General features: G+C 44.9%; 1 long non-coding RNA gene across 1 annotated transcript; it reads left to right on the top strand.

Annotated features, from left to right (window-relative positions):
• Nucleotides 1-10,363: 10,363 nt before the first annotated feature.
• On the top strand, nucleotides 10,364-17,426 carry LOC142743001 (uncharacterized). The gene is made up of 5 exons (XR_012881475.1): nucleotides 10,364-10,474; nucleotides 11,078-11,116; nucleotides 13,670-13,718; nucleotides 16,371-16,406; nucleotides 17,168-17,426. It is a non-coding gene; the product is annotated as an uncharacterized LOC142743001 (long non-coding RNA).
• Nucleotides 17,427-24,440: the final 7,014 nt, after the last annotated feature.

Below are 24,440 nucleotides of genomic sequence, written 5' to 3'. Positions count from 1 at the left end.
AAGTGTGCATAAAGCTATTATTCAGCCACCCCTAAACAATGCTCACAAGGAGAAACGGTTGCAGTGGGCTCAGAAATACATGAAGACTAATTTTCAAACCGTGTTGTTTACTGATCAGTGCCGTGCAACCCTGGATGGTCCAGATGGATGGAGTAGTGGATGGTTGGTGAATGGCCACCATGTCCCAACAAGGCTGCGACGTCAGCAAGGAGGTGGCGGAGTCATGTTTTGGGCTGGAATCATGGGGAGAGAGCTGGTAGGTCCATTTAGGGTCCCTGACGGTGTGAAAATGACCTCTGCAAAGTACGTAGAGTTTATGACCTACCACCTTCTTCCGTGGTACAAAAAGAAGAACCGTGCCTTCCGTAGCAAAATTATCTTCATGCATGACAATGCACCATCTCATGCTGCAAAGAATACCTCTGTGTCATTGGCTGCAATGGGCATAAAAGGAGATAAACTCATGGTGTGACCCCCATGTTCCCCTGACCCCAACCCTATTGAGGACCTTTGGAGCATCCTCAAGCAAAATATCTATTAGGGTGGGAGGCGGTTCACATCAAAACAGAAGCTCTGTGAGGCTATTCTGACATCCTGCAAAGATATTCAAGCAGAAACTGTCCAAATACTCACAAATTCAATGGATGCAAGAATTGTGAAGGTGATAAAGAAGGGGTCCTATGTTAACACGTAACTTGGCCTGTTCAGTTTTTTTTGATTGAAAGAGCTTTTGATTTCTGTAAATATGACCTCCTGATGCTGCAAATTCAACAAATTACCATTTTAGTTCTCTTTACAACCTTTAAAATGTTTTGATCCCTATTGTGCATATTAATTTGAAACTGCATTTTGAGTTTTTTACTTCTAAAAAAAAATCTGTTATTAGGAGATTTGTTCAATAAAATTTGCATTATACTCCAACGGTTGATGGCTTGAAGATTATACTGACTGTCATTTGCATCGACTATTTAGGAAAATCAGCGAAAAATAACATTTGCATAATAATTTGGAACGCGGTGTATACGTGGTGCAAATTTTTATTCTAAACTAGACCTGCGTGGGACTTACAGCCTAGTCCGGATTCGCCAGAGTGATGAATGGAAGACTGCATTTAACACCCGTGATGGACACTATGAGTATCTAGTAATGCCCTTCGGCCTGTGTAATGTTACCGCGGTCTTCCAAGAGTTTCTGAATGACATTTTCCGTGACCTCTTCTATGTTTGTGTAGTAGTCTACCTTGATGACATCTTGATTTTCTCCCCAGATCCTATCACGCACCAGAGACATGTCCGTCAGATTCTGCTACGGTTAAGGGAGAATCGTCTGTACGCCAAGCTGGAGAATAGCTTTATGCACACTTGCAAACCTCTGGAGGATCCTACACCTTGAGGTTTGCGGGACTCCAGAGGCACCAGCGGCTTCAAATACCTGTTTGCTGCTTTGCAATGGCATTTTAGCAGCTGCTCTCCTCATCCTATTAATCTGTCTGGCAGAAGCCTTCCTCATTATGCCTTTATCTGAACGAACCCATCTGTGCTCTGAATCAGCCACAAATCTTTTCACAATACGATGATCACATTTACGTTTTCTTGAAATATCCAATGTTTTCATACCTTGTCCAAGGTATTGCACTATTTTCATGCTTTTCGGCAGCAGAGAGATTCTTTTTCTTTCCCATATTGCTTGAAACCTGTGGCCTGCTTAATAATGTGGAACGTCCTTCTTAAGTAGTTTTCCTTTGATTGGGCACACCTGGCAAACGAATTATCACAGGTGTCTGAGATTGATTACAATGATCCAAAGAGCCCTAAGGGTATGTGCACACGATAACTGTCTTTTACGTCTCAAAAGACAGACTGTTTTCAGGAGAAAACAGCTGCGTCGTTTCAGACGTAAAAGCTCCTCCTCGCATTATGCGAGGCGTCTTTGACGCCCGTAATCTTGAGCTGCTCTTCATTGACTTCAATGAAGAACGGCTCAAATTACGTTGCAAAGAAGTGCCCTGCACTTCTTTGCCGAGGCAGTCAATTTACGCATCGTTGTTTGACAGCTGTCAAACGACGACGCGTAAATGACAGGTCGTCGGCACAGTACGTCGGCAAACCCATTCAAATGAATGGGCAGATGTTTGCCGACGTATTGTAGCCGTATTTTCAGGCGTAAAACGAGGCATAATATGCCTCGTTTATGTCTGAAAATAGGTCGTGTGAACCCAGCCTAAGACACAATACCATCCATGAGTTTAATTGAAAAACTAATAATTAAATGTTTATGACACTTAAATCTAATGTGCATAATAATTTGGAACACGGTGTACGATCAAATAGATAGGAGATCAGTGGCAACGGATATTTATTCTTCACCGTGATCTGGTTGAGACCACGGTAGCCGATGCAAGGACGAAGAGAGCCATCTTTCTTTTTCACGAAGAAGAACCCGGCTCCTGGAAGGAAGACTTTCGTATGAAGCCCCTTTCTAAGTTCTCTTTCACATAGGAGGACATGGACAGAGTCTCTGGCTAGGAGAGAGGGTACACCCTACCACGGGGAAGGGATGCACCAGGGATCAGTTCAATAGGGCAGTGATACGCTCGATGTGGGGGCAATGTCTCCGCCTCCCTCTTGCTGAAGACGTCCGAAAAGGTAGCATAATGACCCAGCAATCCGGCCAATGTCCGAGGCAGAGAAAGCTGAGCTGAACTAATCCGCACCAGGCATCAACCTTGACACCCAGGGCCCAACTGGAGAACCTCTCCAGAATTCCAGTCCAGAACTGGGGCATGCAGTCAGAGCCAAGGCAGGCCCAGTAGCACGGGGTTAACAGCTTTGGGCAGGACATAGAACGACAGAAGTTCGGAGTGAAGGGCTCCCACTTAGAGCCTCAGCGGCTTGGTCACGGCTATAACTGGGTCTGGCAGGGGTAGTTCAGTTACTGAAGGAACGGTCATTGAGCTCTCCAGAGGGGTGGTGGGCAATTGCAGAAGGTCCACCAGATCTCTGCGGATGAAGTTAGCAGCGGATCCAGAGTCCAGATACGCAGAGACCTGATGCGTTCTGTCACCGGACACCATGGTCACGGGTATGGAAAATTTAGATGGAAATCCATCTTTACCCAAGGTCATCACTCCAAGCAACCCTAGGTTTTGGGATCTTTGGGGGCACAGGCGCACAAGATGGCCATCGAGCCGCAATAAAGACAGAGTCCAGATCTGCGTCTGCGTTGTCTCTCTTGGGTAGATAACTTACACTGGTCTGTTATTACCGACTTCTTAGGAGGATCGACATCGGGGGACAGCAGGGGTTGCTGCAAAGTAGGAACCAGACTAGGAAGGACCCTCTCCCGTTGAATCTCTTGGAGGCGTTCACGGATCCGTATATCAATCCGGGCAGACAGAAGGATGAGGTCATCCAGGGTAGACGGCAGATCACGGGCGGCAAGTTCGTCTTTAACTCTGGAAGATAGTCCATGCCAGAATGCGTCCCCCAGAGCCTCATTGTTCCACAAGAGCTCTCCCGCCAGGGTGCGGAAGTGGATGGCGTACTCACTAACGGAGGGGTCTCCTTCGCGCAGGTTAATCAAAGAGGCCGCTGCAGATGAGACCCGTCCAGGCTCCACAAACACCATGCGAAAAGTCCGGAGGAAGGCAGGGAAGTCACGGGTCTCTGGCCCTATTCTCTCCCAGATAGGGTTCGCCCATGCAAGAGCCTTGCCGATGAGGAGAGAAATGATGAAAGCGACCCTGGCACCATCAGACGAAAAAGTCCTAGTATATAGGCTGAAGTGGATCTGGCATTGATTAAGAAAACCACGACAGGTACTTCCTTCTCCATCATAGCAATCAGGAAGTGGCAAAGAAACACGTGGATCAATACTGCCAAGAGGTGTAGACTGAGGATGCACATTGCCAGGAGGTGTAGTAGGAGGGACGGCAGCTTGTGCCACCTGCCGATGTGCAAGAATGTTCAACGCCTGGAGGAGTTGGTCCTGTCGAGACCGAAGGTCCAGCATATCCGCTCACATCTCTTATGACGTCGTCATAGTCTTGGATCGATCAGCGGGGTCCATGGCCTGAGCGTACGGTCACGAAGGGTCTGTGGACCCACTGGGCCATACCGCCGTGGCGGTAAGGCAGCTGGCCAACAGGGAGCAGGTGATAGTCTATAGTTCGTACCTGGGGCAGCTCAGACAGCGGCAGGGCAGGCTCGGCTTGGACTAGGTAGAAGGCGGACGTCAGGCGATGTGAAGCAGGTCAGACGTGGATGCAGCATGACACGACTTTTGCACGGCTCCATACTAAACCAGGAAGGTATGGATTGCTAGGTACAGGAACTGAAAACAAGTATAGGGACAGGGACTGGAACAGGAAACAACTAGGAGGCCATCACATAGACAAACTTAGGGGACACAAAAACGCTAAGGCATAGAACTAGGGGGCTGGACCCCTCTTATAGTCCAGGGTACTCACGGGTCAAAGTTCGTCCATGAGGTCAGGTGCGAGCGCTGCGGGATCCGGCAGAGGTGAATGGACGTGAGCGCTGGCGTTTCCTGAGGAGGAGGCTGAGGCCAGCACTTGCCGACTCGTGGCTGCGGCTGTCAGAGGGAGGTTGGAGCTGACAGCCCGCAGCCACGGACATTACTAGCGGGAGAGTGAGACAGAGAAAGAACATGAATTTGAGAACATCAGTGGGTAAGTAAAGAATTCGGCTACAATGAGCTTATTGTATACAGACACTAAATATCGCACATTATATATATTGATTTGATAATGAATGACTTGTTTTATCCAGACTGAGAGTATAATATAACATGGCGATACATATATGACATAGAACACGTGCCAGATCAGGGGTCCACTCTGCACAAGGATGGGGTACATAGGAGTATGGCTATGCCTGGTACTGCAGCTCGGTCCCATTCACTTGAATGGGTGTAAGCTATAGTACCAGGCACAGTAGTTCATATGGACAAATCCCCATGTTTGGGGAAACAGTAAACTATATGCGCCGTTTCCGTAAGGGACGGCTGTACCTGGTAGAGCCTCTGTCCCTTCATGGTGCCGATTGGTGGTAGTGGATTTTGGGCCTCCACCAATCAAACTTTAATGACATAAAGGTATGGTGATTTTATTCAGTTTGTGTATGGTGGTATTCACTGTATGGGGGTATTATTCAGTCACAGAAAGCAGTAGGCATTGAATGTAATAAAACATGCTATTGCCTCCTGGGGTGGGGAGGCTTTATGGAAACATGAATTTGAGAACATCAGTGGGTAAGTAAAGAATCCAGCCACAATGAGCTTATTATACTAAATATCGCACATTATAGATATTTATTTCATAATGAATGACTTCGGTTATCCAGACTGAGAGTATAATATATAATATGGCGATACATATATGACATAGTTAACAACCAGAATGTCTCACAGGTATGGTGATGTGGCTAGGTATCACCCACAGAGCGGTGTAAAATACCTCCAAAAACTTCACTATAAACTAGCAAAAACTCCAAAATTACATTGAAAACCATGAGAAAAAGGAGTCGTGAACTAGAAGTACACAGAAAAATATATAATTTTATTGTTACATCCAAAATACAAAATATAAAAACACAAGTACACAATGAGGTATTAAAACTGAAAGTAAATAAGTGGATGGATCAATTGTCCAAAATCCTCCACACGGGTATGCTATAAGTACTAAATGTCAAAGGTTCTGTTAGATATAGGTACATTGGGGAAAGGTAGCACAATGCTGTCCCATACAGACAATGCTGATTCACTGAAACAGCACTTGTGCTATCCCACCACCAATTGGCACATGTGTATCAAGATAGGGAGGAATAACATCTAGGGGAGTTACGTCTAACTCCTCTCTTGTATAGTCCCAGAAATAGGGCAAGGAAAAAGGTTAACCCAATGTAGCCCGATGTACAGAGGAACCAAGGTCTATGTACCAGAAACCAAAGGAGTGACTAAATAAAGGCTTACCCATGGAGGTATTTAGAAGTAGAATGATCCACCTGGTATTGAGGCACCAATACCAGGTGGATCATTCTACTTCTAAATACCTCCATGGGTAAGCCTTTATTTAGTCACTCCTTTGGTTTCTGGTACGTGGACCTTGGTTCCTCTGTACATCGGGCTACATTGGGTTAACCTTTTTCCTTGCCCTATTTCTGGGACCATACAAGAGAGGAGTTAGACGTAACTCCCCTAGATGTTATTCCTCCCTATCTTGATACACATGTGCCAATTGGTGGTGGGATAGCACAAGTGCTGTTTCAGTGAATCAGCATTGTCTGTATGGGACAGCATTGTGCTACCTTTCCCCAATGTACCTATATCTAACAGAACCTTTGACATTTAGTACTTATAGCATACCCGTGTGGAGGGTTTTGGACAATTGATCCACTTATTTACTTTGTTTTAATACCTCGTTGTGTACTTGTGTTTTTATATTTTGTATTTTGGATGTAACAATAAAATTATATATTTTTCTGTGTACTTATAGTTCACGACTCCTTTTTCTCATGGTTTTTAATATATGACATAGAACACGAGCCAGATCAGTACACAGGACACATCCATGGGCTAACAATAGGACTAATGTTAGAATAACATTTCAGCCGTTACGGACGCTGTCGTGTGAACATACCCTAAGGGTATGTTCACACGGCAGCGTCCGTAACGGCTGAAATTACGGGGATGTTTTCAGGAGGAAACATCCCCGTAATTTCAGCCGTAACGGCATGTGCAGGCACTTGAACGCCGCGTCCATTACGGACGTAATTGGCGCTGCTTTTCATTGGAGTCAATGAATAACGGCTCCAATTGCGCCCAAAGAAGTGACAGGTCACTTCTTTGACGCGGGCGTCTATTTACGCGCCGTCATTTGACAGCGGCCCGTAAATATACACCTCGTGTGAACAGACAAACGTCAGCCCATTGCTTTCAATGGGCAGATGTTTGTCAACGCTATCGAGGCGCATTTTTCGGACGTAATTCGGGGCAAAAACGCCCGAATTACGTCCGTAATTAGTGCATGTGAACATACCCTAAGGGATAGCTAGGTGTACATCTTTTAACCGCTGTATGGAGCTGTGGACTTGGTTGCGAGTATGCCCAGGTCGCTACCCCTAGAGTAGTCTCTGTTGGCAGCGGCTGACGTGTACAGGCGAGGTACAATAACAGCAGACAAGATGCAGCGTCTGGTACCGTTCAGGCAGGGTGGTAACAAATAATCTCAGGAGAATACAGCTAGCAAGCTAGAGTATTGAACCAAATTGTTCAGGCAAAGAGTAAATGGGAAGGCTGGGTGAATTGGCATGTACTGGCCCTATAAGAAATGCGTGCTTTAGTGGCTAACAGAGGAACAGCAGGAGAGTAGCAGCTAGAAAGGCTGCAGGTATCATTAAAGAGGCTCTGTCACCACATTATAAGTGCCCTATCTCCTACATACGGAGATCGGCGCTATAATGTAGGTGACAGCAGTGCTTTTTATTTTAAAAAAACGATCTGTTTTCACCACTTTATTAGCGATTTTAGATTTATGCTAATGAGTTGCTTAATGCCCAAGTGGGCGTGTTTTTACTTTAGACCAAGTGGGTGTTGTACAGAGGAGTGTATGATGCTGACCAATCAGCGTCATGCACTCCTCTCCATTCATTTAGGCCCCATGCACACGACAGCAAAAAACGGAGCCATTCACTTTCATTGAACACAGACACCTTTCCGTAGCACTACGGAAGGGTGTCAGTGCCGTGGAAATGTTCCGGGAATTATGGAACATGTCCGTTCTTTCGCATTTTGCGTGCCGTGCTCACATACTTTGGCCCGAAAATGCGGCTGTCAGTCAGCGGCCGGCCGTGCCCGCAATCGCGGGCCGTGATTGCGGGCACGGTCGTGTGCATGGGGCCTTAGTCAGCGCATAGGGATCCTTTTAGATCAGTATGTGCTGTCTTATACTAACACATTAATGATACTGAAGAAGTGTTTAGACAGTGAATAGACATTCCACGGGATGTCTATTCACAATCTCTGCTCTTCGTTACTGTTTCTGTGGTAGTTACAGCAGATGAAGCGTAATCTCGTTGTAACTTCTCATCTACAGCGTAATCTCTCAAGATTACGCTTGCTTTGCTGTAAGTACCACAGAAACAGTAACGAAGTGCAGAGATTGTGAATAGACATCACGTGGAATGTCTATTCACGGTCTAAACACTTCAGTATTGTTAAAAGCTATGTTCACACGGAGTATTTTGGGGGAGGAATATCTGCCTCAAAATTCCGTTTGGAACTTTGAGGCAGATATTCCTCTCCCTGCACGCCGATTTTCGCGGCGATTATCGCGCCGTTTTTCGCCCGCGGCCATTGAACGCCGCAGGCATAAAACAGAGAGAAATACGCTTTCTCCTGCCTCCCATTGAAGTCAATGGGAGGTCAGAGGCAGAAGCGCCCGAAGATAGGGCATGTCGCTTCTTTTTCCCGCGAGGCAGTTTTACTGCTCGCGGGAAAAAGACGCCGACGCCTCCCATTGAAATCAATGGGAGGCGTTCTCGGGCCGTTTCTGCCGAGTTTTGCGACGCGGTTTCCGCGTCAAAAAACTCGGCAAAATACCCCGTGTGAACATAGCCTTAATGTGTTAGTATAAGACAGCACATAGTGATCTAAAAGAATCCCTATGCGCTGACTAAATGAATGGAGAGGAGTGTATGACGCTGATTAGTCAGCGTCATACACTCCTCTGTACAAACGCCCACTTGGTCTAAAGTAAAAACACGTCCACTTGGGCATTAAGCAACTCATTAGTATAAGTCTAAAATCGCTGGTGGTGAAAACAGATCTTTTTTTTAAAATAAAAAGCACTGCTGTCACCTACATTATAGCGCCCATCTCCTTATGTAGGAGATAGGGCACTTATAATGCGGTGACAGAGCCTCTTTAACCAGGACGCTTGGGAGCAGGGAGTATATGGCAGTGAGAGCAGGATGCAGTTATTACAGTATGTGCCCGATAGATATTGTATGTTAGATTGATGATGCAGTCTGCAGGTGTTTAATTGGACAAAGCCTCAATGAATTAAACTTTGTAGCCTTATTATCGTTACAATAGCAAGTAATGACAACATTGCAGAATGTGGATTCATTCAAGGAAACTTATACTTGGCTAAATTTCCACACTGGATTTTAAGGGGGGGGGGGGTCACATATTTTACTCTTGTGAGCGCCGACTCAGTCTCTGCAGGACAATTTAATTGCATAGACTTATCCTGCTAAGTGTCCTCCACTCAGGACATGGAGCGGATCTTGTGTTTTTGGCCTTTTTTCTTAGAGAAGACGTAGATGGCGGATACCGAAATGCTAAGAAGAGGAACTGGGAGAAGAAACATGTGAGTAATTCACGGAGAGTTATTCCTGCTATGATATCACATAGTAAGAACTACAATTATAAGTATAATTCTAGTATGAAGTTTATCCTACCATAGAACATGTGACGGGACATGGAAGACAGATTATACATCCAGGTTATTAGCAGAGTCCTGAGGTCACTAGGATTATATTTAAAAAGGTAACTAAACTTTCAAAACACTTTTGACAGGTCATAGTGATATGTCACAAGTTTTAATCAGTGGGGGGTTCGAGCACCGAGACCCCCACGATCGCTAAAATGTAGTGGCAGAAACGTTCGAGTGAGTGCTGTGCCATTTCATGTCTGATCAGCTTTATGAGGAAAGCAGAGCCAACGGTGTACAGCCCATACACCGCTGGCTCTGCTTTCCTCGTAAAGCTGATCAGACTTGAAATGGCACAGCACTCACTCATAGACGTTCTATTGAGTCTGTAAATCGCTGTCTCGGCTTTCCAAGGAAAGCTGATCAGAAACGAAGCGGCACAGCCCTCACCCAAGCACTTCTGCCACTTAATTTTAGCGATCATGGGGGTCTCGGTGCTCAAACCCCCACTGATTAAAACTTCTGACATGTCACTATGACATGTGAAACGTTTTTTAAAGTTTAGTTACCTTTTAATCTTTCCATTAGTAACATTTCACAGGCTATTTATTTCTCATGAATTGATACTTTTTCTCCCGTAACAGAAGCAGCGGTCGTGCAGCAGAAAAACGAACATCAAGGTATAAAATGCAGGTTCCATCTATATGTGCTTTTTTTTATGAATGTTCTTGCTGGCAGGAAAGACCAGCTTTGTTCTCCCCTGCATTTCCTGTTTCTTCCATGTACAGATTACAGGTAATGCTGGTCAAGTGGTTGGTAGACATTATTCATCATTGCCACTATATGAGCAGAACGCAATGTACAGAAAACAGTTTATCACATAACGCTCCACTGGGCGCCTGGATTGTGCTGATCTAGACATTTACTATATGATCTCCTTCTGATGAAACACTTTTCTTTCTTCAAAGATTTTTCAGAGCAATTTTCTGCTGCGCCACCATCAAAACAGCAGAGTAAGCAGTAAGTATATGAGACCCTCCTCAGACAGGGTCATTCTCCAGTCCAGGACATGTATACTGTTTATGTATATAGCTCTAAGACCACTTTCACACTCAGTATTTAGAAGCCAAACTCAGGAGTGAGTCCAAAACACAGAAGAGGTGCAAATATTTTCATTATACTTTTTCTATTTATGTTCCGCTACTGGTTTTGGCTTATAAATAATGATGCAAAATACTGACCAAAATACTGCCATGGACTTACGGTCTAGAATTAGGGAAATTCACACAAAGGAACATATGACGGCCTCACTTCACAATACGCTGGACATCCGTGGGATAAGTATTGGCTACCCATAACTCTGAGTTAGAACTTTGTTTGGTCTTTGATTGACCTTTTTTGTTTTTTTTCTTCCCCCCCTCCCTTTTGTCTTTCTCCCGGTGTCTTGTTTTGTCCGATTGGATTTTCTAATATATGTCAAATGGATTGTATGGCCTGCTCATACGTCCTTCTGTCCGGTGTGTATTTTGAAACTTTTCAATAAAAATGCAGTTGAAACCAAAAAACTGCCGTATGAAAGTGACCTGTCAATCAATCTGCTTAACTCATTCCTTTGTTTTCTAGAAAATAACATCAACAGTTTCAGAAAGCTCAGAATAAACAGTGAGTATATAAGACCCTCTCCAGGACATGTATTCTGTATGTGCTATAAGTTAATCAATCTGTTTAACTAATTCGTTCCCTTTTTTTCCCAGACATTAAACATAAAAAATGCGGCGTGGCATGGAAGCGGTCAGCCGGTGGCACTGCTGAGGTGTTATGGAAGCCCAGGTTGTATGATAGCGGCCTTCAGCTCGTCTGCATTGTTGGGTCTGGTGTCTCATCTTCCTCTTGACAATACCCCATAGATTCTCTATGGGGTTTAGGTCAGGCGAGTTTGCTGGCCAATCAAGCCCAGTGATAATGTGGTTATTAAAGGACGAGTGTCGCAAAAAAATATTTTTTTATATCAATTTGCTTTTAGTGTTTTATTAAAAAATGTTTTATTTATCTGTGTGTTTGTGTTTTATTTTTCAACTTTTTTTTGTCTATGGGGGCTGCCATTTTTTTTCCATCTCTGTATGTGTCGATTAACGACACATACAGACATGGAATACGGCACATACAGCCCGATAGTGAATGCGAACGGGACCTGTTCCATCCACTATGCTGTACGCCGTCTGTGTGGGAACTGCGCATGCGCCGCTCCCACACAGTCCAAATTGAAGGTCTTCGGACGAGCGACGTCCGGCGCCATTTTCTTGTGGACCGGAAGCCGCGGCCGGACAGTAAGATTACTACTTCCGGTCGCGGCTTCCGGACTTGGAGCGGAGGGAGCAGACGGACCGGAGGGAGCGGCGGCGGCAGGAGTAGGTAAGTTAGGTCTGTTTATGTACGTGTTTTAGTGTGCGATTACTACTGTATGTAAACCTACTACACTGTGTGTTAGCTCAAAAAATTGCGGCACACAGTGTAGGAGGTTTGACCGTTCAATCCCCTCTTTTCTCCTGGCACTAGCCAGGATAAGGGAGGGGGGATTCTGTGAGCTCACTGGAGCGAGTGTTTATTCTCAAATTTTGCAGCATAAAGCAATGTGGTTGCTTTACCACATGCCAATGCTGCAATTTTGGGAATTGCTCCATCTAGTGACCAGCACTGGGAAATGTTATCAATTAATCTAATTTATAATATTTCCTGACTCGTGAAAAAATTAAAAAAATTAGAACAATGTTTAATCATTTATATACGGTTTAACAAAAAAAAATAAAATTGTCTAGCGACACATTACCTTTAAACCAGGTATTGGTACTTTTGGCAGTGTGGGCAGGTGCCAAGCCCTGCTGAAAAATTAAATCAGCATCTCCATAAGGCCTGATTCACACGAGCGCCGCGCATCTCGGACATGAAAAACTGCCATTTTTCACGTCCGAGGTGCATCCGTGCTCAGCGCTGTGAGGTGCGATGTCAAGCATTCCCCATAGTTCAGAGTCTATGGAGGGATGCGTGATTAGAACGGATATGTCCTATTTTCCCACGGACCCTTCACACGGTCCGTTGAAACAACGGCTGTATGAACGGCCACATTGAATTACATAGGTCCGTAGGACGGCCGCTGTTTCAACGGCCGTCCCACGGACGTTTAACACGTTCGTGTAAATAAGGCCTAAAGCTTGTTAGCAGAGGGAAGCATGAAGTGCTCCACAATTTCCTGCTAGACGGCTGCGTTGACTCTGGACTTGATATAACACAGTGGACCAACACTGCTGCTTAGTGGTCCAAAGTCCTGTTTTCAGAGGAAAGTCAATTTTGCATTTGATTTGGAAATCAAGGTCCCAGAGTCTGGAGGAAGAGTGGTGAGGCATCAATCCAAGTTGCTTATGGTCCAGTGTGAAGTTTCCAGTCAGTGTTGGTTTGGGGAGCCATGTTATCTGCTGGTGTTTGTCCACTGTGTTATATCAAGTCCAGAGTGAACGCAGCCGTTTACCAGGAAATTTCAGAGCACTTCATGCTTCCCTCTTGCTGACCAGCTTTATGGAGATTCTGCTTTCATTTTCCAGCAGGACTTGGCACCTGCCCACACTGCCAAAAGTACCAATACCTGGTGTAATAACCATAGTATCACTGGGCTTAATTGGCCAGCAAACTCGTCTGACCTAAACCCCATCTATAGGGTGTTGTCAAGAGGAAGATGAGACACCAGGCCCAACAATGCAGACGAGCTGAAGGCCACTATGGAAGCCTAGGTTGCTTTGATAACACCTCAGCAGTGCCACAGGCTGATCGCCTCCATGCCGCGCCGCACTGATGCAGTAATTCATGCAGAAGGAACCCCGACCAAGTACTGACCAAGTGCATACACAGTACAGACTTTAATAGGCCAACATTTTGGTATTTTAAATCATTTTTGAAATATATAATATTCTAATTTTCTGAGACATTAAATTTTGGGTTTTCATTAACGGTTACCATAATCATGAACATTAAAAGAAAAAAAAAACGCTGGAAATAGATCACTCTATGTGTAATGAATTTATATAATATATGAGTTTCACTTTTTGAATTGAATTACTGAAATAAATTTACTTTTTGATTATATTCTAACTCATACAGACGGACTAGTATATATGTTTATTTATAAGTCAATCTGTTTAACTAATTTCTTACCTTTTTTTCTAGACATTAACATCAATAATTTTCATCAGATATTGGCAGCATAACATTGTTCGTGAGTATACAAGACCCACTCCAGACAGGACAAAACAATAGACGCAGAGGCAGCACTTCCAGAAGATAGTAGCTTTAATCACCCGTGCGATGTTTCGGTCCAACAGGACCTTTCTTAAGCGTACAAAACACATCAAATCACAAGCATATAAGGACTCGCAGAGTCATTGACAATAAAAAAAAGTGATCAAGGTAAAAATGTATAATAAGTCAGTGTAATATACAGCAATAAAGTTCAAAACCCACGTATTCACGATTAAAGGTGATTATACAAAAACATCCAGAACATTAGGGGACTGGTACAACAATAAGCAGGTCCAATGTACATTAATAAGATAATAATGTGTAAATTGATAACTCGCCCAAGTGTGTGTATGATAAAACAAATTGCAAATTGATGTCTGCAGAAACAGCATGGACTAACTCCTCGTGGGCTACAGCGTCGCAGTAATGCCACTGCGCATGCCAAAGGGTATCTAGGAGTAAAATTACATCACAAGCTCCCTATTCCATACAGCGCATGCATGAAGCGCAACATCCCGCGAGAGGATGCCCCGGCCCGTCCCGCGCATGCGTATTCCACTGCAAAATATAGAAATGCCATTATTGAAAAGGGCAAAGCTCGCTACCACTACAATATAACTGTAGTGCAACTTGGTGGTGCCGGTGTGCAGCTGTCTAACATAGCGCTGCTTTTCTCCCCAAACTCTTGCGCGAGAAAGGACAGTAGGTAGGATCGAGTAAGCTGCGGGCAATGAACCACCAGGCGCCTCTCACTACTAATATGCAGGGGAGCAGCAGGGAAACTGATACTCCGGCATCCCCCTGGACAGGAAGGTCAGAGCTGCAACCTGTCAGACTGTACAATAAAGACAGTAGGATAGTGCAATTTTGCATGTTGTAGCTCTGACCTCTCTGTTCATCAGGATGCCGGAATGTTAGTTTCTCATGCCTGCTGAAAACTCATGCAAAGTGGCAAACGGTAAGCTGTAATATTGAGATTTACATTAGTCACCCTAAACGAGATGTAACATTAATAACCATATGATAATGCATTATTATGATTACTACATGATCAATATCGAATTATGAAGGTATACAGTACATTCCTATATGTTTTTGTTTTTTTACATGTAAAGTATCCTATTGGTTTCTAGAGCCCAATTGTACTCCATAGTGTGTACATTTTGCATATGTTTTTGTCAATGAGTTGTGGCTCTGGACTGCAGAATGCAGGGTGCGGAGAACAGAGCCCGGCACACGGGAGGGATGGCGGCCTGGAAGGTGCACATCATATGGCAACTGTGGAACAGGGACCGTGCCAAGCATCTTCCAGGAGTTCATTCAGTTGTGTGAGTACCACCCAACGTGTTAGTGATAGGAGTCTTGGGGTGCAGAAGATGGGCATGGTGCTGTGGAGGATTGATCATGCTCAGTACTATTTATTTATGTTGGGGAGGACTGCTCAGTAATTCTTCTCAGTACTTCTGAAAAGCAGTACTTAGCAATCCTCACCAACACTGTTAAGTCATACTGATTAGGCCCCATGCACACAAACGTATTTTTGCGACCGCAATTCACTCGCAAATCTGCGGGTGAATTGCGGACCCATTCATTTCAATGGGCCCATGCACACGACCGTGGTTACCATGGTCCGTGCATGGCCCAGGAGCCTGGACTGCAAAAGGAACGGACATGTCTTATTACGGCCGTGTTTTGCAGTCCAGGCTCATAGAAATTAATGCACGTGGCTACATTCATGGCCCGCGATTTGCGGGCGGCCCGCTGATGACACTCTGCGGCCGCCCGACCGGAAAATGTCGGCCGTGCACATGGCTACGGTCGTGTGCATGAGGCCTTACTCCTAACTAAGGCCTCATGCACACGACCGTATATTTCATCCGTAATTACAGACCCATTCATTTCTATTGGCCAAGGACACCTTTCAGTATTTATAAAAAAAAATATAGAACCTGTCCTATTCTTGTCCGTAATTATGGCATGGACTCTCCCATAGAAGCCTATGGGCGCTTCTGTAAATACGGACGGCTACGGATGTGCATCCGTAAATCGTCCGTATTTACGGATCCGTATATACGGATCAAATACAGATGCAATATGGACCGTATTCACGGACACCCTTCCATATATACGGATAAGTTACAGATGACTACGGATCCGTATTTACGGATAGATGAAAATACGGTCATGTGCATGGGGCCTGAGGCACCATGCACGCGACCATGCCTGTAATTATGACCCGTTATAAAGTATGGAAGCACAGTCCGTAAAATTAGAAACATTTCCTATTTTTTTTCTGAAAGTTTCTACAGCACGGACACCTTCCCATAAGTATACGGGTAGGTGTCCGTCGGCCATAGAAATGAATGGGTCAGTAATTCCGGGCGATTTTACGGTCGCGTGCATAGGGCCTCACACCGAGAAGCCGTACCGAGTAATCCTCATTAACATTGAGATGCAGTATTGAGTATTCCTCAACAACATAGAGAATTTCTCAATCTTGGTGGGGATTGCTCAGCCCCACCTACCACCAATATGGCTATGGCTAATGGTTTTCTGACCCCACCTACTTTTGTTGTCCTGCCTGCTGCCAATTTGAACCCACCTGCAACATTGTGAAATTTTTTTCCAGGGCCACTTTAAGTTCCCAATCCGCCCCTGGCCGCAGGTTGGTATTATTAGCCTGGGAAACCTCTGAAAAAAATAATAAGACAGATACAGTAAAGCGCTCATGCATACGGAAGAAAGCACCAGTGCTGTTTTCTATGTGGATGCACCAGATGTACAGTCTGAGCTCCACATTACATGTTGTATTGGTTTTAAATGGATTCTGCTCTGCTGCATGTGACTTCCACCGGAATTTTTTTTAAGCGTGTTACATTATGTATACAGTAATATGCCGTATAAATTTGTCAGATGACCTTTCCCATACAGAACTCTTACTGATCCCATATACACTTGTGTGGATTAGTCTACAGTCTGTAAAACGGGTGGTCTCAACTGGGCAACTCCTATCAATTTACATTATTGGGGAATGTGGGTTTAATAAAAGTGGGTCCACTAGGGCTGGGCGGTAATGTCCTCACTGCCCTCCACACAGTAGAATGCCCCCATTGCTGACCTCCACACCGTATAATGTCCCCATTGCTGCCCCCCACACTGTAGATACAGCAATGGGGGCATTATACGGAGTATAATGCCCCTATAACTGCCCTCTACACTGTATAATGGCCCCTATAGCTGCCATCAATACAGTATAATGCCCCCTATAGATGCCCTCCATACAGTATAATGCTCCTGTAGTCGCCCTCTGCACACACCTGAGGACGCAGATACAGTTGAAACCGGGGGAAAAATAAATAAATAAATATCGAAGAAACCGAAATGCCCAAGATGACAGTTAATTGCGCTGAATTTCGTTTTTTTTAGATCAATTGCCCAGCCCTAGGATCCACCACTCGAGACTGCCCTCTATTCATCAGACTTTTTCTTCCTCATTCCGGCCTTTCTCCAATGTACCATCAACGTTTTCATCTTCTTATCCCGCAAGCTCATACTCTTCTAATCTTCCTCCTCTTCAGATCCATCCTCCCACCTCTTCCTCATACATGGCTCCTAACCCTACCTCCTCCTCTGTTCCCTCTTTGTGTCCCCAATTGTCCCCTCCTCGCTATCATACTTTCCACTAGTTTGTTTTTTTTGGTCTTGACCTTTGTGTTGGTCATTGTTTTTGTTGACTGTGAGGGTGTGTTTGGGTGTTCTTGTGCTATGGTTTATGCACACTGATTGTTCCTGATTTTGTCTCAGGGCGTGTTGTTTGCGTTTTGTGACGTAAAATGTCAATGTTATAAAAACTTTTTTTAAAATTACTGACTCTGCCTTGTGTCTTTGCCATTTTTAACATGCTAGATAAGAGGTTGTTTTGCCCCAGACCTTGATGGCATATCTCCTGGATACGGCTGTACGTCGCTCAAATATGCGTAGCCACTCCGGAACATGCACCTATCTGCCAAACCCAGTTGCCAAACTTACGCCAGCCTGTCAACACTGCATCCAGGTGGACACTAGGTGCACCCCTGTACCGGAAGTTTCGACCGGCAAAGCTATGTGATGTACAGTTTGATGGAAAGTGCAAACCAAGGGAATGGAATGGGATATTGCTGCTTTACCTCTGGTCGCTTTTCACGTGTGGTCGTCAAAATATTGAATGTGATAAAGGGGACCATTGAGAATGTTATCGTTTTGATCGCTTTCAGGAAGGATATAGTGTGTGGGTGGGTATACTAGGGTGTGCTCAACAAACAAACCCAAACCCAGCAGTTGGTCATAGGAAATGACCTCACAAATGATGTCAGTTCCTTGATTTAAAGTGCTGCCTTTGAAATCCGCACCTAAATCCGCAGCATTTTTGCAAAATCCGCAATGCGGATTATGTGCGGAATTGATGTGACAGCGTCTGCAGAAATACGCCACATCTGGCCAGGCCCTAATACTGCATCCTATCTGTGAGGCTGTGTGTCTGTAGCTTTCCTGATGTCTGGAGATAGCCCAGGGTGGGGCCACCCAGGGCGGGGACTCTCCCCACGCAAGACCCAGGCTTTCAGGTCTCTACTGGGAGATAACGAACGTGAAGTTTGAGCAGTGGAATACACAGAATGGAAGTAACAGCAGCACAAGAGAGGGAAGATGGAGAAACTGAAGTGAGTAAAATAAATATTACAGGAGTAACAAGTGTTTGTAAGGAGAGCGAAGCATTGGAGGTGAGGCAGAGTACATTACAGGCACCAGGTGTGCAGCTCACCCCTCCAGCATACAGACAGCGGAGAACATCCCTGGAGAGACGGCCATTGCAGGAAAATCTGCAGCAGTGCGAATGGGTGACCAGCACGGCATGCTCAGGCCACACAAGGTCTAGTAGCAGTAAAAATGCTGGAAAGTCTGTGGATGCAAAACCTGCAAGAAATGCTCAAGATGTTTCTAAAACGGTTACCAGTCCAAACCTTGGAGAGTGTGATCCAGTTTCAGCAGGTGGTGAAACGGGGTCGGATATTCTCTCAGATGATCCCAGGGACAAGACCAGTGCTGCAACCTGCAAGATTCTCATTCAGAGAAGGGGACTTACAGAAAGAGGAGAAAGCACAGCAGCAAAAATCTGCAGCTGTGTCTGAACACTGAACAGGCACATGGAAGTCAGGTACCTGCACAGGCACCACAAGTCCCAGGATGCGCAGCACAACATCAGGACAGTGGACATACATCCATGTGTCAGGGTAATGCGCTGATACAGCAGAACTGTATTGCTGGGGCACAGATTTTGAAAGTTGAAAAGAACCTGAAGGGTCAGTGGTTGGAGGGAACACACAGCCTGTGTTTGATGTAGCTCTATCTGATGAGGACAGAGGTTGGTGGGTCAGAATAATGTGCTTGATTTCCCCCCTTTAACTGCAATTACACAATGTGTGACAGACCCCTCTAGAGCAGACACTCGCCTGATCAGTCAGGACAGTGTGACCTGCCAGTCTCCTCCCAGAAATGACTGGAGCTGCGGCGCTCCATCTTTTACCTCTGGCACTAACTGTACAGGCCAGGCTTTTAAAAGGAGGAATGTGGTGAGATTCAAGCACAGGGGTGCCAAGGAGGACCTTCTAGATAGGTTTGTGGTCCGTGAACTTCTGTGTCACCAGATGGGTTTTGTGCCAGCAAACCTCTTGACAGTAATACATCTACCATACAGACAGGGTTATGTCAGCTTTAAGCTTATGCCTGGCTTGGATAAATTCTGGGCAAACTTTCCCAAGCTCAGGGACACAAACGGTTGGGATAAATTTAGTTTTATTCCAGTGTCCAAGCCAGATACCGTTGGCGTCAATATCATCTTTTGGAATGAAGCTGTTCCTCCCCAGGATATTGTGGTCTGGCTCAGGCGGCTCATCAGCGTCTATGTTCTTGGAGGGTGGAGGGTTCTGGTAAAACTGCGCCAGCATAACAACAACAACTTTACGTTTACCCAATTCCTTCTTCATTGGGAGAGAAAATGGCGTTTGCTTTTATCCTGGTCAACCCAGAAAGTGCTTCAAGTGCGGCAAGGCTGGTCACTTGGCGAGCTTCTGCACCATGGTAAAGTGTAACCTATGCGGTGAAGTTGGCCATCTAAGTGCCAACTGTAAGAATGTCCGATGTAATCTGTGTGGAAGGGTAGGTCATCCGCACAGTGACTGTCCTGACGCATGGCACAATATTTGTAAGCAATTTCCGGCTGAGGAGTTTGTGACAGAGATGGACGCTGTAGAGGAGGAAGCTCTAATGTCAAGGTCAATAATGACAAGACTGGAAGTCCAGCAGGGGTCAGGTAATCCAGGTCCAGAACATCAGCAGTCAGACAGTACACAGGAGACCATGGACGTTATCCCTCAGGATCAGTCACCGGTAGCCTCTTCTTCGGCATTAACATCTGAGGAAAGGAAGGGTATACAGAATAAAAGGAGGGAAAAAAAAAAAAAGACACGTCCTCTCGTAAGCTTGAGGGAGGGGACGAAAGGGGCAGGAAAAAAGGGAATAGAACAGAAGTAATGTTCGTATCTAATAGATACAGTGTCCTGTTGGAGTCAGATGGGAATTTTGAGCGAGAGCTATTAAGAATAGATGATGAATATGAAGACGCAGGGGACCATCCCCCAATTAAAAAAAATAAACCTTGCACTGTAGAAACTCCATTACGTTTAGACATGGAAACAGGTGGTCGGCAGAGTGACTCCAATTCTTAGTTATTATGATGGGGGTCATTGATTTGCTTTTCTTTTTAATGTTGTGCTCCGATGGCCGGGTTTTCCTTAAAAGTTGCTTCCAGCAATGTAAATAGCATTAAAGTGAGGAAGACCAGGTTTTACGGTTTATGATCATCTCCGATATCTGGATGAAGATGTCATCTTCTTGCAAGAGACTTGTTTAACCACTATTGGCTTATATGTGAGCTGAGAGAGTGGAGGTCCGGTCCTTCTTTTTGGTCACTGACTGTGGAGCCTCATGCCAGTGTCGCTATACTGTTTAACACCAATGATGTGACTGTACATAGGCTAACGGAGGTGCGTATGGGACGGTGTCTGGTTCAAGAAGTTACAATCCACGGTAGAAAGCTCTGACTCATTAATATCTATGGCCCATAGACAGGGACTGAGAGGATCCAGCTGTTTAATGATGTGAAACAATACGTCTTCATCTCTGTTCCTGTGGTGATGGCAGGGGATTTCAATGTCACGTGGACATCAGGTGACAGATCCTCTGGCAGAGCAGTGACCAGGGACTCGAAGGTCCTAAATAAAATGATCTTGCAGGCAGGCTTGAGTAAATGTCTTCACACAGGGTGGTAGGAAGCCAAAATTCACATATTGTTGTGCTGACAGGAACAGTAGGATCGATTTGGCTTTTTTGACCGCTACAGAAATTGTTACTTGGATGAGTGAAAAGGTGGTTCCTTATTCGGACCATATGGCCTTGTGTTTCTGCTTAGGAGCCACTAAACGGCCAGATATTGGTAGAGGGCTATGGAAGCTTAATTCTAGTCTCTGTGACAATAGTCATGTGCAGAGTTGCATTGTCTCCCTTTTGCAAATTCAATTGGAGAGAGTAGATTTTTATGATGGTGCTGCTGACTGGTGGGAGGATGTCAAGAAGGACATTGCATCACTCTTAAAGAGGCTCTGTCACCAGATTATCAAATTCCTATCTCCTATTGAATGTGATGGGCGCTGCAATGTAGATATCAAAGTTGTTTTTTTTTAAAAACGATCATTTTTGCCCAAGTTACGAGCAATTTTATATTTATGAAAATGAGCTTTTCAATGGACAACTGGGCGTGTTTTCTCGTATTCCCAACTGGGCGTGTATTGTGTTATTACCAACTGGGCGTTGTGAATAGAAATGTATGACGCGGACAAATCAGCATCATACACTTCTCATCGTTCCCACCCGGCTTCTTTCACAGCAGACACAGCGTGACGTCACCCACAGGTACTTCAACCTTGTCGTCTGACAAAGAAGATACATCTGATCCAGTCATCCAAAAGGTTAATATGCTCGTCTCTAGGGAGTTTGCTATGCTTACCTGCACATGGTGATGCTGGTGCAAATTCAACTGTACTCTGACGCCTGGAGCGGATGTGTCTTCTCTCTTCCGACGCCAAGGTTGAAGGACCTGTGGGTCACGTCACTCTGTGTCTGCAGTGAAAGAAGCTGGCTGGGAATGATGACGTGACCCACAGGTCCTTCAACCTTGGCGTCGGAAGAGAGAAGACACATCCGCTCCAGGCGTCAGAGTACAGTTGAATTTGCACCAGCATCACCATGTGCAGGTAAGCATAGCAAACTCCCCAGAGACGAGCATATTAACCTTTTGGAAGACTGGAACAGATGTATCTTCTTTGTCCGACGACAAGGTTGAAGGACCTGTGGGTGACGTCACTCTGTGAAAGAAGCTGGGTGGGAACGATGAGAAGTGTATGATGCTGATTTGTCAGCGTCATACACTTCTATTCACAACACCCAGTTGGTAAAAACACAATACACGCCCAGTTGGTAAAAACACAATACACGCCCAGTTGGAAATACGAGGAAACACGCCCAGTTGTCCATTGAAAAGCTCATTTGCATAAATATAAAATTGCTCATAACTTGGGCAAAAATGATCGTTTTTAAAAAAATAATAATTTTTGCTGTTATCTACATTGCAGCGCCCATCACATTCAATAGGAGATAGGGATTTGATAGTCTGGTGACAGAGCCTCTTTAAAGAGACTATCAATTAATAGAGGCAAGAGTAAGCACAGCCAGTATATGAAGCAGCGTAGGGAACTAGAGTCACTTTATTCAGAGCAAAAAGATGATAGAGCAAAGATTGATAGACAAAAATCTGAGATGAGGCAGTATCAGTACAATAGATACACGTCCCTGCTGCTTCTGGAGAGGGATTATGGGCGTTTAGGGACGCCTGATCCTTCAAAGTTGCCAAGATCAAGTAAAAAACAGGTTGGTCATAGGTTTTGCGGATTCCCAGGGTGTTCTTCAGGAATCTCGGGCGGGTATTCTGGATGTGGTGAAATCCTACTATTCGGTCTTGTTTCGGAAAAAGGTATTGGATAAAGACAAAATGACTCAATTGTTGAGGGCAACTCCAAGCCCTGATACTGCCAATTTGGATTTTTCTCCCTTGATAGCAGAATTGACCGTGGAGGAAGTTAAGGAGGCTATTAACAACTTGCATCAAAAGAAGGCACCAGGTCCAGACAGTATAACAGCTGAATTTTATAAGAAATTTAAAAACCTCTTCGCTCCAATTCTTGTGCATGTGTACAAAAGCTTCCTAGAAAACCACCTGATGCCTTCCTCCATGAGAGTGTCTTCACCGATTTTGCTGTCTAAAGGTAAAGACCCTGGTGACATCAAGAACTGGAGGCCAATTGCCCTCTTGAATGTCGACAGGAAGACTTTAGCAAAAATTCTGTTTTCCAGCTTGGTCGGTTTGTCCCCAGCACTGTTGGCAGGTTTTCAGTTTGGCACAGTAGAGGGGCGGAACATCTCTGGGGACGTTATCTCCATCAGGGAAATGTTTGAGAGATGTAAAGCTCTTAGGTGTGGGAGATATGTTGTTGCTCTAGATCAGAGAAAAGCCTTTGACAGAGTAGATCATGATTATCTATGGGCCACTTTGTTAAAATATGGTATTCCGGGACAAATTATTGATTGGCTGAAAACTTGTGAGGCAGAGAGCTTTCCTTTAATCAATGGCTGGCAGGGCGACACTTTCGGAGTTGAGGCAGGGGTGAGACAGGGTTGCCTGTTGAGTCCACTTCTGTATGTTTTTGCCATAGACCCATTTCTGAGGTTACTGCAGCAGTGTGATATTCGAGGCGTACAGATCCCACGTTGCTCACCCCTGAGTGTTGTTGCCTACGTGGATGATGTGACGGTAGTGATATCGGAGCCATGTGAGGTGCAGATTTTTGTCTGCAACAATCAGAAGCTACTCTGAGGCCTCTGGTCAACCTTGAGAAGAGTGATGCTCTCTGGGTATTACATAGGGATTCAGACTTTGATCTGCCACAATTTGCGAAAGCCTCCACCGATATTAAAATTCTGGGAATTAAATTTGGGAGGGATGATAATGCCAATCTAAATTGGGAGCAGAAATTGGAAGCCGGAAATGCAAAGCTTCAGCGATGGAGAAACTGGAGGCTGACCTATAGAGAGAGGGTTAAAATGTTGAAGACTTACCTGGTCCCCGTCTTCTTGTATGTTTCTGTCGTTTTTCCTTTGCCAGAATTTCTCAGCTAGGCTCTTTAGCCTGTTCTTCCAACTTTTTTGGGGAAACAGGTTGAGCCCAGTAAAAAGAAAGATTACTTACCTACAGAGGAGAGAGGGTGGGTTGGGTATGTTAAATCCAAGGGTTTTCTTTGACACCTTGTTTCTTAAAATTAATTTTGGTAATCTAGACGTAAACAGTGCCCTGTTGGTAAACAGTATTAGGGATTGGATACTGCCTTTTGCAGAGTCTTGGATAAGGGGCGGCAGTCTCAAAAAGGGGGCGATTGACACGAGACTTCCTTCCCCAGTATCTGGATTATGGTCTTAGATGTCTGAGGAAATGGGGAATAGACAAGTCTTATATTGAGAGTAAGACCAGAAGAGATCTATATACTTCAGCGTATGT

The sequence above is a fragment of the Rhinoderma darwinii genome, chromosome 1, assembly GCF_050947455.1.
Source record: "Rhinoderma darwinii isolate aRhiDar2 chromosome 1, aRhiDar2.hap1, whole genome shotgun sequence".
Classification (NCBI taxonomy): domain Eukaryota; kingdom Metazoa; phylum Chordata; class Amphibia; order Anura; family Rhinodermatidae; genus Rhinoderma; species Rhinoderma darwinii.
Note: the sequence above shows the minus strand (reverse complement) of the source record. Positions and strands in the feature narration are given on the sequence as shown.